The following is a 13,270-nucleotide window of genomic DNA, read 5'->3' as shown; positions in this document are numbered from 1 at the left end:
TCCCAATCAGCCTAAACAGCAAAGAGAAATTAAAAATGCACGCCATGCAAGAGTTCGGGTCTTAGGAGGTTATTATGTACACTTAAATTATACAAATTACCAAGAGCGACTTCTATTTTCGCAATAGTGTTGGGGAAGACTGAAATATTTATATTTGCTTGTATATTATATGATTCTTTTTTTTTTTTTTTTTTTAAGAAAAAATGAATCATTAATATAGTATATAAGTGACAAGTTTTAAATACAAACAAACACATTTGCAATTGTTGGAGATACCCTCTATTTATATTTTCATGCACTAAAATCAACAGTATAAGCCTAGTAGTATCGCACTTCGCTACAAGCTGATTAAAATAAACACCAGGCTTCAACGCAAGTTCCCACAGCAACTCAACCACCTTTGTCTGTCTTTGTTTTTAATTAAGTTTGAAAGATAACATCATTTCTACAGCGTCCTTTTGGAGCTCCTCCTTGCTGCTGAAAACAGCACAGAAAATATTACAAACTCAAATCCACATCGCGATTGAGCAATGTTTTTCGTAGAGTCAAGAGTAACTGTGTCTATCATTTACTTACAAGCAATGGTGGGCCAGTCTGCCTTATGTCATTACTACATTTTAGACCAACCTCTGCAGTCTTACTACCGACTGTACTGATGATGTGCTCGTCAGCTTCGGAGGATGTGCACATAGCCCCTGTGGGTATGGTGTAACTCTTTAATAGCATGCACAGCTTTAGGAGGCGGCTGATTGGCCAGAAAATGCTGAGAAAACCTGCTCTAAATATTACTTTGAGGACAACTTGTATATCTATATATACTTTTAAAACATTTTCATCATTGCTACTCACCTGTATGAGGCTTGATGTCTTTACAAGTGTGGTGGCTGCTGATGGCATGTTACACAACACGTGACAATGCGTTAGTCTCATTGCGTCAACAGCAGTCACCAGGCTGCTCTTCACTGGAGTGGACACTGCTTATTGATATGAACAGCAACCCAGCAACAAGCAGGAAACAGATGAGCTTTTCCAAGTGTTCAGACTTGTAATCTTGCCAAATCATGTCCTGAATGAATGTGTTTGCTTGGCTTTGCAACAAGAGGCTAAACGATGCTCTTGACCAAAGACAACAAGCAGTCAAAACCAATGGCTCAAAGAATGCTCGGAATTTTCTGGGGATGTTATATGGCTATTATCCTTGACTAGCCTCTTGTCAATAATATATCGAGCTCTTGTTATTGATCTTTTCCATGTTCCTCCTCATCCTCATAATGATATTCATACCACATGACTCTGGGGACACAGAAGAACTCCTGAAAAAATGGAAAGCATTTTCTGGGTTTCAGTCTTCAACAAGTTACATTTAGGGCTTTTTAAGCCATTATTAAAAGAATATAGCCAATGTTAGCATTAATAGCTGTTTACTTACAAGTCTCAAAGAAACATTGCAAGATCAGCATCAAACTTCCTCTACTTGTGAAGAGCTGTATCCAGCGGTGGAAAGCAACTACAATGTTAACTCTTGCTTTGCTTCTAATTCTATCACTTCTTCTACTGAAGTTAGCATGCTAACCAGCTAGCTCCAGCCCTGTTGGACGGTCTTGTTACTTTCCGATACAGAGTAAACATAGTCGACGACAACATTTTACGTCAACAAATCGTTTCCCATACATTGATGTATTTATGGCGGCCACCGCCATGTATTTATTTTCTGAATCATCTATTGTCACACTGCTTCTGTGTCCTCTGGCCTGCTCTCTCTGCTCTCTGGGAGAGGCGGGGCTGCAGGTACACAGGGCGCACACACAGAGCAAACAGCGTGGCAGAGACACAGAACCAGGTGAAGTGAAGGTAACTGAAGATTACTGGAGTTAACGACAACTATCACTGAACTTTAATTTATTGTAAGTGCAATAAAAAGTAAAAGGCCAATAAGAACTTTATCCAACCACCTGTTCAGCAAGGAACAAACAGAAAAGAGATATTCTCATCTGTTTCCTCCGCCAATAGATTAATCATTAGATTAATCATTAGAAAAATATTGGTTAAGTGGCAGCCCTGCCACTGACCATCACCACCACCACCTACTCGTGGCCAGAAACCAAGTTCAGCAGCAGAGAAAACTTACTTATAGCCCCTTTTAGTTTTTGCTAAAATGTACACTGGCCCATCATGAGATGATGAGCTCCCTAGCTACTGTAGCTAGCAGTGTTTGCAACAGGTCTGAAAGTCCTATCTGAAACTCCACAGACAAGAATTGAACAGCCTCCTGCACCCAGTCTACTTTTGACACAATCCCATTTTTGGTTAAAGAGGTGCATAAGGTCTCACAACAGCATGCAATCAGACATAAAAACATTTTATGACTGACAGTGTTTTCTCCAGATAAGAGAAATTGTTGAAAAGCTTTCATATATTTAAGACTTGTATTTTTAAAACATTCACAAGACTACCTGTAGATATCCTCAATACACATCTTCCCTGTGTGCTCTCCGCTGAATGAATTCGGTTTGTTTCTCAGCTCACAAAACCAGTTACTCATGAAAAGGAACACACAAATTTCTTTAGCTCCTTCCATAGTTGCAACTACAGCAAGAAGCTTATCTGTACAGGTAAGGTCTTACCAACAGGAAACAGAAAACACACACTGAAAAGCACAGCTGATAGTGGTAGCTGAGATTGCCTGGCAAACTGAAAGCAGTTTAAAAAACTCTGCCAATCAGCACTGACTGCTTCAACAGTCACTCAGCCAGCTGAAGAGAGTGCATGGTCAAACACAAACCAAGTCATCATGAAGTGGGACGTGTGAGGCTGTTCGAGGAGCCAGGACTTGTAGGAATACATTTCCTCTCTGATGAAGACATACAGCTGTACACAATGCAAAGGCAAACAGTCAGCTCCTTCTGAACTGCTGCTGACACCCACATCGACTCCTCCTCCGGCCCCCCCCCCCCCCCCCCCCCACCCCCCCCCCCCCCCCCCCCCCCCCCCCCGGCCCCCCCCCCCCTCCGCTCCATCCCACTCCTCCACCTCTTCCACCTCCTCACCTCTGCCTCCCTCCTCTTACATGTTGCTCAGTGCTCTGATACAGAATGAGGCTTCCGGCCATGTGGGAATTTCTCCTAATAGTGGCTCACGGTTGAATCTGCGTGTTGGTGAGGATGTTAGAGCAGCGTGCATCCGAGCAGCCTTTTCTTCCAGCAGCAAGCAGAAGCCTGGTAGGGGACAAAAAGTCGTTCAACCTGTGTAGCCTTGAGGATCCGAAGAGGCTTTATTCTGCTTTTCTTGCCAGTGCTGCTCAAACTTTGCAGAAAAAGTGAGAAACTGCCATGTTTGCTGCTTTCTTTGATTTCTCAGAAGATATTGAGCCCTCACAAGATTTGTCGTCTGTGAAAAAGGAAAAGCTCTGAAGAGATCTTCACTCGATTATCACAGAAGAGGACGAGGAGCGGCTTCCAGTAATTCACCCTTCTGTGAAAAAAAGGTCTGAACAGCACCACCGAGGCACCTAAGCCGCTCTGTCACATGGACACTGACACTGAACAGCTGTTGCCTTTACCATCTTGTCCCAGAAAGAAGCTGGGCCATTCAGGAGCCACAGTATACCACACGACGACGATGCTGAAAAACTTGTTTGCATCAAAGCGCCTCGTACTTAGCAACTGGTAAGGATGAGAGACGGTGTGATGACCTACCTGTATTTGACAAGTGTGTTTTTCACCTCGTTGGAGAGAGGAGCACAGAGGAAAAAAAGTCAGCGAGAAGGAGCAGGGGAGGGGAAGAGAGAACCAGCGAGGGAAGGTGTGAAGCTGTGAGTGGGAAACAGAGAGCAAAGGGAAGAGCGCTGACAAAGACACAGGGAGAAGAAACTGAGAGAAGTCTGCCAGACTGAAGAGGGAGTAAAGGAAAAACAGCATATCAAAGACCTGGCCAAACGCCCATTTGATGCCGGAGGATCGTGTTTTGTCAGAGCCATACAGGGTGAGTATGTATTCTGTTTGATGTTGCTGTTATGGCAGGAAATTAAACAGTTCACAGGAGCAGCTGTCAACTGACCCTACTTACTGTTCAGGAAAGTCATATTATAAATTCTAACATTATAAAATTTTTATTGCTGAATTGTAAATCCAGCCTGACTTCATATATTAATGAATCATGGAACAAGTGCTGGGGTTCATCAGTTGTCAGCAGAGCTTTTATAGTTCACACTCAGAACTCTACAGTACATTTTGTACAGAGTGGATTGAAATTTGTAGCTTTTCACACCCGTACAAAGGTTATTCAATCGACCCTGGATCTTAAATATGTTTAAATAAGTTGGAGTATGGTTGTGTAGGATTGTTGCGTGTTAATTTTTTTACTCAGGAAAAAGTGGGAGGTACAAGGAGTGAAGATGATTTGATTTAAGGCATCATTAAAAACCAAGTCACATGACTGGTATCCCAACACCTGGAGCTATAAACACCATGAGCTTGGCCCAAACAAGTTTTAAAACGCAACTATTTCAAGATTCACCAGCTTCTTGAATGTTACGATTTTCTGCAACTGCTGCAACAAACAATTATTTTAATTATCTATAAATCAAGTGAAAAATGTCCATCACTTTCAAAGTCACATTCAAAAGCCCTAAAATATTCAGTTTACTTTAATGTGAGGTGAAGAAAAGCAGCAAATTCTCATATCTGAGAATCTGGAAACATCAAATGTTTGGCATTTCTGCTTAAAAAAAAAAAAAAGATTAAATCAGTTACCAAAATGGTTGCCAATAAATATTCTTTGGATTGATTACTCGTTGCAGTTCCACTGTAAACTGGATGTAATTGGGATTTGGTCTGTTGATTGGACAAAACAAGCAATTTGAGCATCAGCTTCAGCTCATGAATCAAAGAAATAATCGATAATGGAAATACCTGAGAGCTGCAGCTGTAATATTTCTGATCAAGAAACTGTGTTAGGTATTCTTTCAAGCAGAAATGTCAAACATTAGTTCAAGCCGCTCAAATGTGAGGATTTACTGCTTTGTCTTTCTTTTCCTTTAAACCATAAATTGAATATTTAGGGGTTTTGGACTTTTGGTTTGACAAAACAAGGAATTTGAAGACGTGACTCTGGCTGTGAGAAATGTGATGTCCATTTTTCAAAAAATATTTTCTGACATTCTACAAACTTAAATGATTAACCGAGAAGTTAATCTGCAGTTTAACAGATGATAAAAAAATAAGTGCAGCTGGGAAATGAACCCTCATATGACAGTCAAACAATGGCCCAGGCATTTAAGGATGAAAGTGGGTAGACTGTTCTGATCTCAGTGAAGTGTCTGTGGTCAACCTGCTGCTTTATTTAGCCTCACGCCAACAGCAACCGCAGGGAAACGAACCGAGCACCTGTAATGCTTTGTACAGTACATGACCGGCCTCATTCCTCTGCTTTGACGCCAGTCTCCTCCCGTCTACGTGGATAATCAAGTATCCATAACAACACCGGAACATATAAATTAATGCCGTGATTGGGACTATTCATCTCCGTTAGGAAAACGTCCTTGTGTTTGTCAATCTAGTTCACCGAATCACTGAAGCTTTAATGAGATTTCCTTTTGTCTCATTATGATTGAGCCTTGATGGGTGCCCATTAGCAGCCTTGGTAAACTACGGCTGCGGGGGAGGAGGATTGATCTTTGTGTTAATGTGTACAGATAGATGGCCATGTTAGGATGTAAATAACTGCCCAGCAATTCCCCACAGTCTTACAGGCACACGGACACACTCACAGAACAAGGGAATTGCACCGTGTGTGCATTACCCCTGGCAACAGCACAATTAACCCCCAACAATGCAAGGACTGTGACGAGACCCGACAAAATACAAATCGCCTTTGGGTTACAAAACAGTCGACAGCGATTCATTTCTTGAGACTACCAGGCAAACTGATGCGTTTCAATTCAATCAATACACCTTCCGTTCACCAAAAATTCCTCCCTGGTTCACGACTACCAAGTTCTCAAGGTGATAAAAAACCTTTCTGCACAAAAGCACTTTTCAAGAGGCACTGGTTCCGAAATATTTCGAGTATGAAAAAGCGACAAGGTTTCATCCTTGAAAAGTAGCATCTGTTTGGAAGCCGCAGTCATGATATATGGGCTCCTGACACTGTGAATCTCAGCTTTGAATATAATAGAAGGTGGTAATCAGAGTCAATCAAAACACATGAATGCTAAAAGCACTTGGGATGTTTGGACAAGCAGTGGTGCTACATAATAGCCATCCATGAGGCTACAAAACAACAGAAATCAACATGACCTTCAATTCAAATCAAACAGTCTGTTTACATAATTTCCCTGTCAGGCTCCATTTTTCCTAATCACACTGAGTACAGTAGAGCTTTCAATAGAGCTTTTGCAAACAAAGTCAGCCACTGTATGTCCTCACGACTCAATTATATATTTAATATATTTAAATAGACTGGCAAGGCAAATTCATGTGAAGATGTAACTTCCGTGCGTTCACTTACTATCGCATAGACAAACATGTGCAGAGATGGGATGAAACTGTAGGCTAATGGTCTTTGTGGGAAAGCTGAGTCACTGCAGCAGCAAATACATTAGGATACATTAAACAGAAGAAAATGTGAAAATGACAGATAGACAGTGTGAAGTTATACAAATGGAGATTATATAAACTACAGTGACAGGTTCTGCACAAGAGCAGCTTCGGTAAAAATGTATGAATGAAAAGTATAGGACATATGGACTGCAGTATTACTACAGTGCCAGTGCTGGAAAACGTACTCAGATGTCGGGAAACCCAGCAATACTGTCTGCAGTGTAGAAATACTTAAAGTCCTGTTTTCAAAATTTTACTTGAATAAAAGTACAGAAGTATTAGCATCAACATATATTTAAAGTACCAAATTTTAATGAATTAATGTGTAAGCATTTCTTTAATATTGCAGCTTGTGAATTTATCCCAGGAATCAATAAAAGCTCATCTAATTTTAACTCATAATAATACAGCAGAATTTATTTTTGATTATATTTTGTATTATCACTCTGACTCTGAAAAGTAACTAGAGGCTAAAGTTGTTGTTTTAACTTTCCAACACTGTATAGTGCAAAGCCACAAGGACAAAGAAAAAGTTATGTGATAAATACACGAAAAGATGAATACACCATATTTCCTCAAGCTTGAATTACACCATTACACCGTCCGTGGTCAAAGCTGATGAACAGATTTCAGTTGTTAAAATGTTGACGGACTTTCTTGAACTCATTTATCTAAATTTCACAACATGAGATTTGTATCATTTCAAATTCTTGACTGAAAAATCTCATCTCAAGATTCATTTAGCAGCTGATCTGGAGCTTTTGATCATATCAGATGATCTTCTTCAGTAGGATGGCGTTGGCCCAGTTGTTATGGAAATGTAAATGTTGAAACTCCCAGTGTTTTCTGAGCAGTTTAAAGACGTCTCTCACATGTTTGAAATGTTCTGTAGATTATACAATGAGTTTATTCATGTTTCAGATTGTGTTATCACACTTAATTAAGATGAACATGAATTCATGATTTCAGATGAATAACAGCTCTGGTGATAGGTGTTCCTTCTGTCAGTTTTTCAGTCACGCACACACGCACACGCACACACACACACACACACACACACACACACACACACACACACACACACACACACACACACACACACACACACACACACACACACACACACACACTCTCTCTCTCTCCTGCATCTCTCAGTCTGTTACATCTGGCACTCGAGATGTGAAACACAAGAAGCTTTAAAAAGTCAAAAAGGGAGCTTTGTTATCTGTGTTTTCTCTGCCACAGTAGACTGATAGTTACTGAAATGTCATTTCATTTTCCACTTCACTTTCACATGTTAATAGCTGAAAATTTGAGATGTGGGCAGAGATTCACAGGTCGTGAACCACGCTAATGTAAAAGGTATTGGTGGTTAGTCCCACTCTCCTGTGCAGACAGAAGAGCAACTGACTGAGTAGCAATATTTTTTTTTTACTGTTCTTTCCTTCCATCCTCCATCACTGCCAAAAACACACATCTATGTTCCAGTATTTTCCTGCTACAAGGACAACACACTCGACCTGCTGTGCCATAAAGCAATTTCCCTTAGTGCTGTAAACCAACCGAACACCCCGTGTGGCAAATCTGACCCAATTATCACACGATATAAAGTGTAACATAAAGACTGAAGCTGTCCATCCTTTCCTCAGCTGTCTCATTCATGTACAGAAATGTACTACAGTGTGCACTACATCACAGTATTTAAAGCAAACTCAGTTCCCTTTGCCAAATAGCAGCCACAACTGAGAGCACGGTAATGAAACATGCCGCGATATAACAGCAGCAGCATGAGCCGAAAAGAGTCACAAACTGGCTCCAAAATGTCCGTTACGATGCAAAACATATCTGAAGTCTGCCAATGAGATAATAAGAGACTGCTTTTGATATTGTTGAAGTCATAAGGCAGCAACTGATGATTGTTTTCATTTGCAGTCATCTGATGATTTTTTCTCAATTTATTGATTATCATTTGGTCTATAAATGGTCAGAGAATAGTGAAAACTGGACGTCACAATTTCCCGAAGTGAAAGATGACATATTTGAATCTCTTGTTTGAGTCAAAAATTCAAAGATATTCAATTTACTATCCCTCGTAAAACAAAGAAAAGCAGCCAATTTAAACTTTTTAAATCAGCTGGAGCAAATGACATTTTCTAATTTTGTCTTAAGAGAACTAAAATAATTATCAGAATAGTTGCAGATTCATCTTCAATTAATTGATTGTTCTGTTCTGAGTTCTTAAGATCTTCTTTTAATAGATGCATAGTCTCAGTGTTACACAGCTTTCTGCCCCTAAATGTCAGCTCAGAGAAAAACAACCACCACCCACTCAGATAAATATTTATACAGTTTTGTTTTTGGGCCATCACATGTGCTCAGCTCTGAAATCCCTGGATGGCAACATTATTAGATGAAGTGTCTGTTATGACAGGCAGCATCCTTGTAGTTAAAAGTAAGACACACTGCAGTGTGGATTAGGAAAAACATTGTGTCTATTTGATTTAAATGTTGTAAAATTAGCCCATAATCTCCATCACGCCTGCCGCCTCCACCACACTGTAGGTAAAGCTCTGCTCTCGACCTCTCAGCTCTGGGATTTTAAATCTCTAAAGAATTGCAAGATACATTACAAAAGGTTGAGAAACAATGCTGTAGGCCATTTCCATCCTGAAATACATAACATCTGAGCATACTTCTGACCTGTACATCCTGCCCAATCTTGCCACTAAAACAAACAGAATACTTCAACACCTTGGATACAAAAAGTGATGGTGATATAAGCTCCACAGTAAGTATTCTGTAACAACTTCAGCCAAGAGGAGAAGGGAGGTTTCTGTGGCAAATTCCTGATTTCCTGGCTACCTTAATTGGCCAGAAAAACGACTCTTGAAAGCATCACCTCCCACGTACAATTAAGTGTCCTCTAGAGAGCAGCAGCCTCTTGCTGTACGGCATGACTAATCTGACAATGTGGGCAAAAAACAGAGACAAGAGATGGGAGTCAAACAACTCACAAGAGCACCTCTGGCATTTACGCTACAAGAGAATGAGAGAGACAACACGGCGCTTCAACACTCTCCAGCTCCTCTAATGGCGTGAGAAAAAAAAACAGTCCTACAAACACAGCTAACTGCTCAAAACACTCATCAGGAGTTAAAAATGAATTAATATATTATAAAAATGGCTTAATTTCTCCATATAGCAAGTATTTAACAGAATGCTGAATTCAACAAATTAGAGTTTTGGTCCAAATATGACATGTCTACTTTTCACATCCATCAGCAATGCTGAAGAAGTAATGGCTTGACAAACGTGGACCCTCATTAAACACCTTTGACACCAATATTTTCAGACATAAGTTGCTGACAGGTGATACTTTAGTTATATTTGCAATAACTTGTTTCACTTTCATGATAAAAACTGATGTTGGTAGTGTGAATCAAACCCTTTTTTCTTAAACGCAAACTAATGCAAATACTTTTTTTCTAGTCTCTGCAAGCTACTGCACCTGTTCACTGTGATGCTACGGGATGCAACAGGCCTCTAACAGGACAAATTTACCAAAACAAAAATGCATAATTAAAAAATAAAAAAGTAAAATATCTTTTAAATTCTTTCCAGTTCATTTATATGCCTTTGGGCTTAAAACAGGGAAATCGTACCCACGGCACTTTGTTGCATGTCACCACAAACTTTCCTGTCTCGCTCTCTCACTGCTACTCTAATAAAAGGCACAGAAAAGCCCCCCCAAAAAAACAAAAAAAGAACAGGGAAACTCAATCATGTCAGTATTACTGGTTGACCTTTGTCACTCAGCACAAGGCTAATGTTAGTGTAAGGCCTCATGTCCAGTTGATTTTTAAAATTCAAATGCTCTAACACTAGATTATGTTATATATTTATACACCACAAGAGTTTGGTGGAGACAGTTTATACAGTGAAGTACTCCACTACCTGCAGCAGTGTGTTATGAAACCTACTCAGTCATGATGAGAAGAGACTTGGTGAGAGGGAAACAAGGTGAAGCGAGATTTGTACTTCCTACATCGAGGTGTTCCAGCAAGTCCTGTGATAAATGCCTCGAGGTTGGAACTGCATCAGGATCAGATTCAGAATCACCTTTTTTGGCCAACTAGCTTAACACTGGTTGTAGCTTTAGCTCCAGTTCTCAGCAGCTCCAAATGTACTCTGTGTACCAGAGGAGATAGCACGCTGAACAAATGTAAGCAAGAGTGCATGGAAGTGGAAAAGATGCAAAGATGCATATTATTAGATATGCATCTTTGCATTAGTCGTTTGGTTTCTCAGCTATAAGCCCCCTAGAGGAAGGTTTGCACTGACAATGCAGCCACATCACAAAACCAAATTTTCTAGTGGCTCCTGAAAAAGAGACAATCATCACAATCCTTGTGTTAATTAAAGTTAAGGGCTTGATTAATCTGACATTCATTTATACTATTAATCATTTAATTGTTTCTGACAGATAAAAGCGACAAGGGACCATCACATTTTCCTACAGCCCAATGTCACCTCTGCAAATTACCTGTCTGACCATTTACTATAATAAAAAACAGAGAAAAGTTTTGTTTGCTTGATAAATGACAAACAAATGAATCTACTATCAAAATTATTGTGGATTCATTTTCTTTTAATTGAATAATAGCTTAGCAGGGTTGCCAGATTTGATGAAAGCCTAGAACCCACCTGATCGTCTTCAAGCTATTTTATCAGTAGAAGTAGACAAACTCTAAACTACAGTTACAATAATAATTTCAACCAAGTTTTTGGAGAATGCTACATTAAAATATGATATGATCAAATGTAAGAACAAATAGTAACAGAATCGAATAGGAAAAAATGTTTTAACCTAGTTGTAATAACCGAAATAAAAAGTCGTGCAGTTGGATGGAAAACCAGCCTGGCAGCGCTCGACCTGCTCCGTGTTGTCCTCATTATCAGCAATCTCTGAAGGCATCAGAAACATGTGGAAAAAAACACCAGCACCCTAAACTGACCAATCACAGTCCTCCACAGACTGTGTAACATCTCCTTCATGTGGCATCTCCCCAGCCCCAGCATCTCAGAGATTTGAGGAGGTGCAGATCAGCTCTGTCGGACTTGACAGGCACAGCGCGAATACAGTTTGAGAGTGACATAAATACAGAGGACAGCCTTCAACTCCAACTTCCAAACCACGAGGGGGGCATGTTGCTACTGCGCTTACAAATAGATGACACAAATAAAGCCTGTGAAGGAGAGAAACAAACATGCCACGAAAGTCTGAGCACAGAGGGAAGTTTCAGGTCAGAAGAGGTTTCATATCTCTCAGTATACTCAGTCTGCTGGGAACTGGAGATGTTGTTAAAAATCATACAAGAGAAGCTGCTCACTGAAACTGAGCTAAACTCAAAAAACAGGTCAGTAAAGTAGAACGTCAGTCAGGAAACACAACAGTTCACAGATACAAAGAGATAGTTGGTGGGGGGGTGGCGGCTCGCCCTCTGCCCCGTGTAGCTCCGTCATTATCGGCTCCGGGTCGGCCCTTTGTCAGCAGAGCTGAGAGAGTGAATGTCAGGATTTACTGCAGATGTAGAAAAGTGAAACTGATTTGTGGATCTTGCTTTGTGTGTTTTCTAACGTTGTAGTTTATTGTCAGATGACATGAAGCAGCACAGCTCAGAGACGACATCTAGCTGTTAATTAAAACTGGACTAAATTTTGATTCATCTTTGATAATCTTTATTTTTCCACATGTAAGGCTGCAGACTATATGCACTGTCCTGGACAGACTTATTGACAAAAGTATTAAAGAAGTTAAATCCTTTCCACACATTACACTGTTACTGTGCTAGTTTGGAGGTGAGCTGCCAGCTCAGTAATGGCGGCGTGTTTACTTTCGCCTACAACGTTTCAACCCACAGACGCCGGTGAAGCTGTGTTTTTCCTTCTTCTAAAATCTAGAGAGGAGTTTCTCCTTAACAAATGCTAGAAAGCCAATGGCGACAGCAATTTAAAACACACACCAGTAACTTTGGCTAAATTACTGCACACGTGAGAGCTGCTAAAATGAGACTGTCTGCTTCCCAGTCTGTCATATCATAACAAAATTTTTTTTAAAAACTGTTGGCAGCACAGTTGACAGATTTGGGGACTAACCCTCTGCCTTATTTAACTCAACTTGAGACATGAGCTAAACGTGACAGTCCCAACATGGGGACTGTTTTCAGAGAATCAGTCCTGTATTTGAAGCGATCTGGAGCTGTGCTCTAATAAGACACGCTGAGCTCGCTAAGCTCTCTACCCTGTGCTCCTTTGGGGAAAGAAATATCAACAGACACGGGGATGAGACTGTAGAGAGCCCAGGGGGCAAAACACTGACCACTGAGGCTGAAATGTGCAAACAAAGACAAACAAGGATCTTCTATGCAGCCATCCGACAGCAGTGTCCATACAGAGCAATTAAAGCCCCTTAAGACAACAGACATTTCCTTGTAACTAATTAGGATAAAGACACAACTTCAGAAAAGTACAATCAGTCTCAGTGGAGTATTTGACACAGAGTATATTTTCACTAATAAACAAATTAACAACACAAACACATGAGCGTAATACACTTATACCCTTTCTCTAATCCACTGATGTTTTATCATTATTGATAAAAATGGAGCAAA

General features: G+C 40.3%; 1 protein-coding gene across 4 annotated transcripts in view; it reads right to left on the bottom strand.

The window, feature by feature from the left end:
* The window catches only part of aven (apoptosis and caspase activation inhibitor), a 40,462-nt gene that overhangs the window by 24,084 nt on the left and 3,108 nt on the right, over positions 1-13,270 (bottom strand). The window lies entirely within an intron of this gene.

Source organism: Seriola dumerili, unplaced genomic scaffold (assembly GCF_002260705.1).
Source record: "Seriola dumerili isolate Sdu_G_001 unplaced genomic scaffold, Sdu_1.0 BDQW01000025.1, whole genome shotgun sequence".
Taxonomy (NCBI): domain Eukaryota; kingdom Metazoa; phylum Chordata; class Actinopteri; order Carangiformes; family Carangidae; genus Seriola; species Seriola dumerili.
Note: the sequence above shows the minus strand (reverse complement) of the source record. Positions and strands in the feature narration are given on the sequence as shown.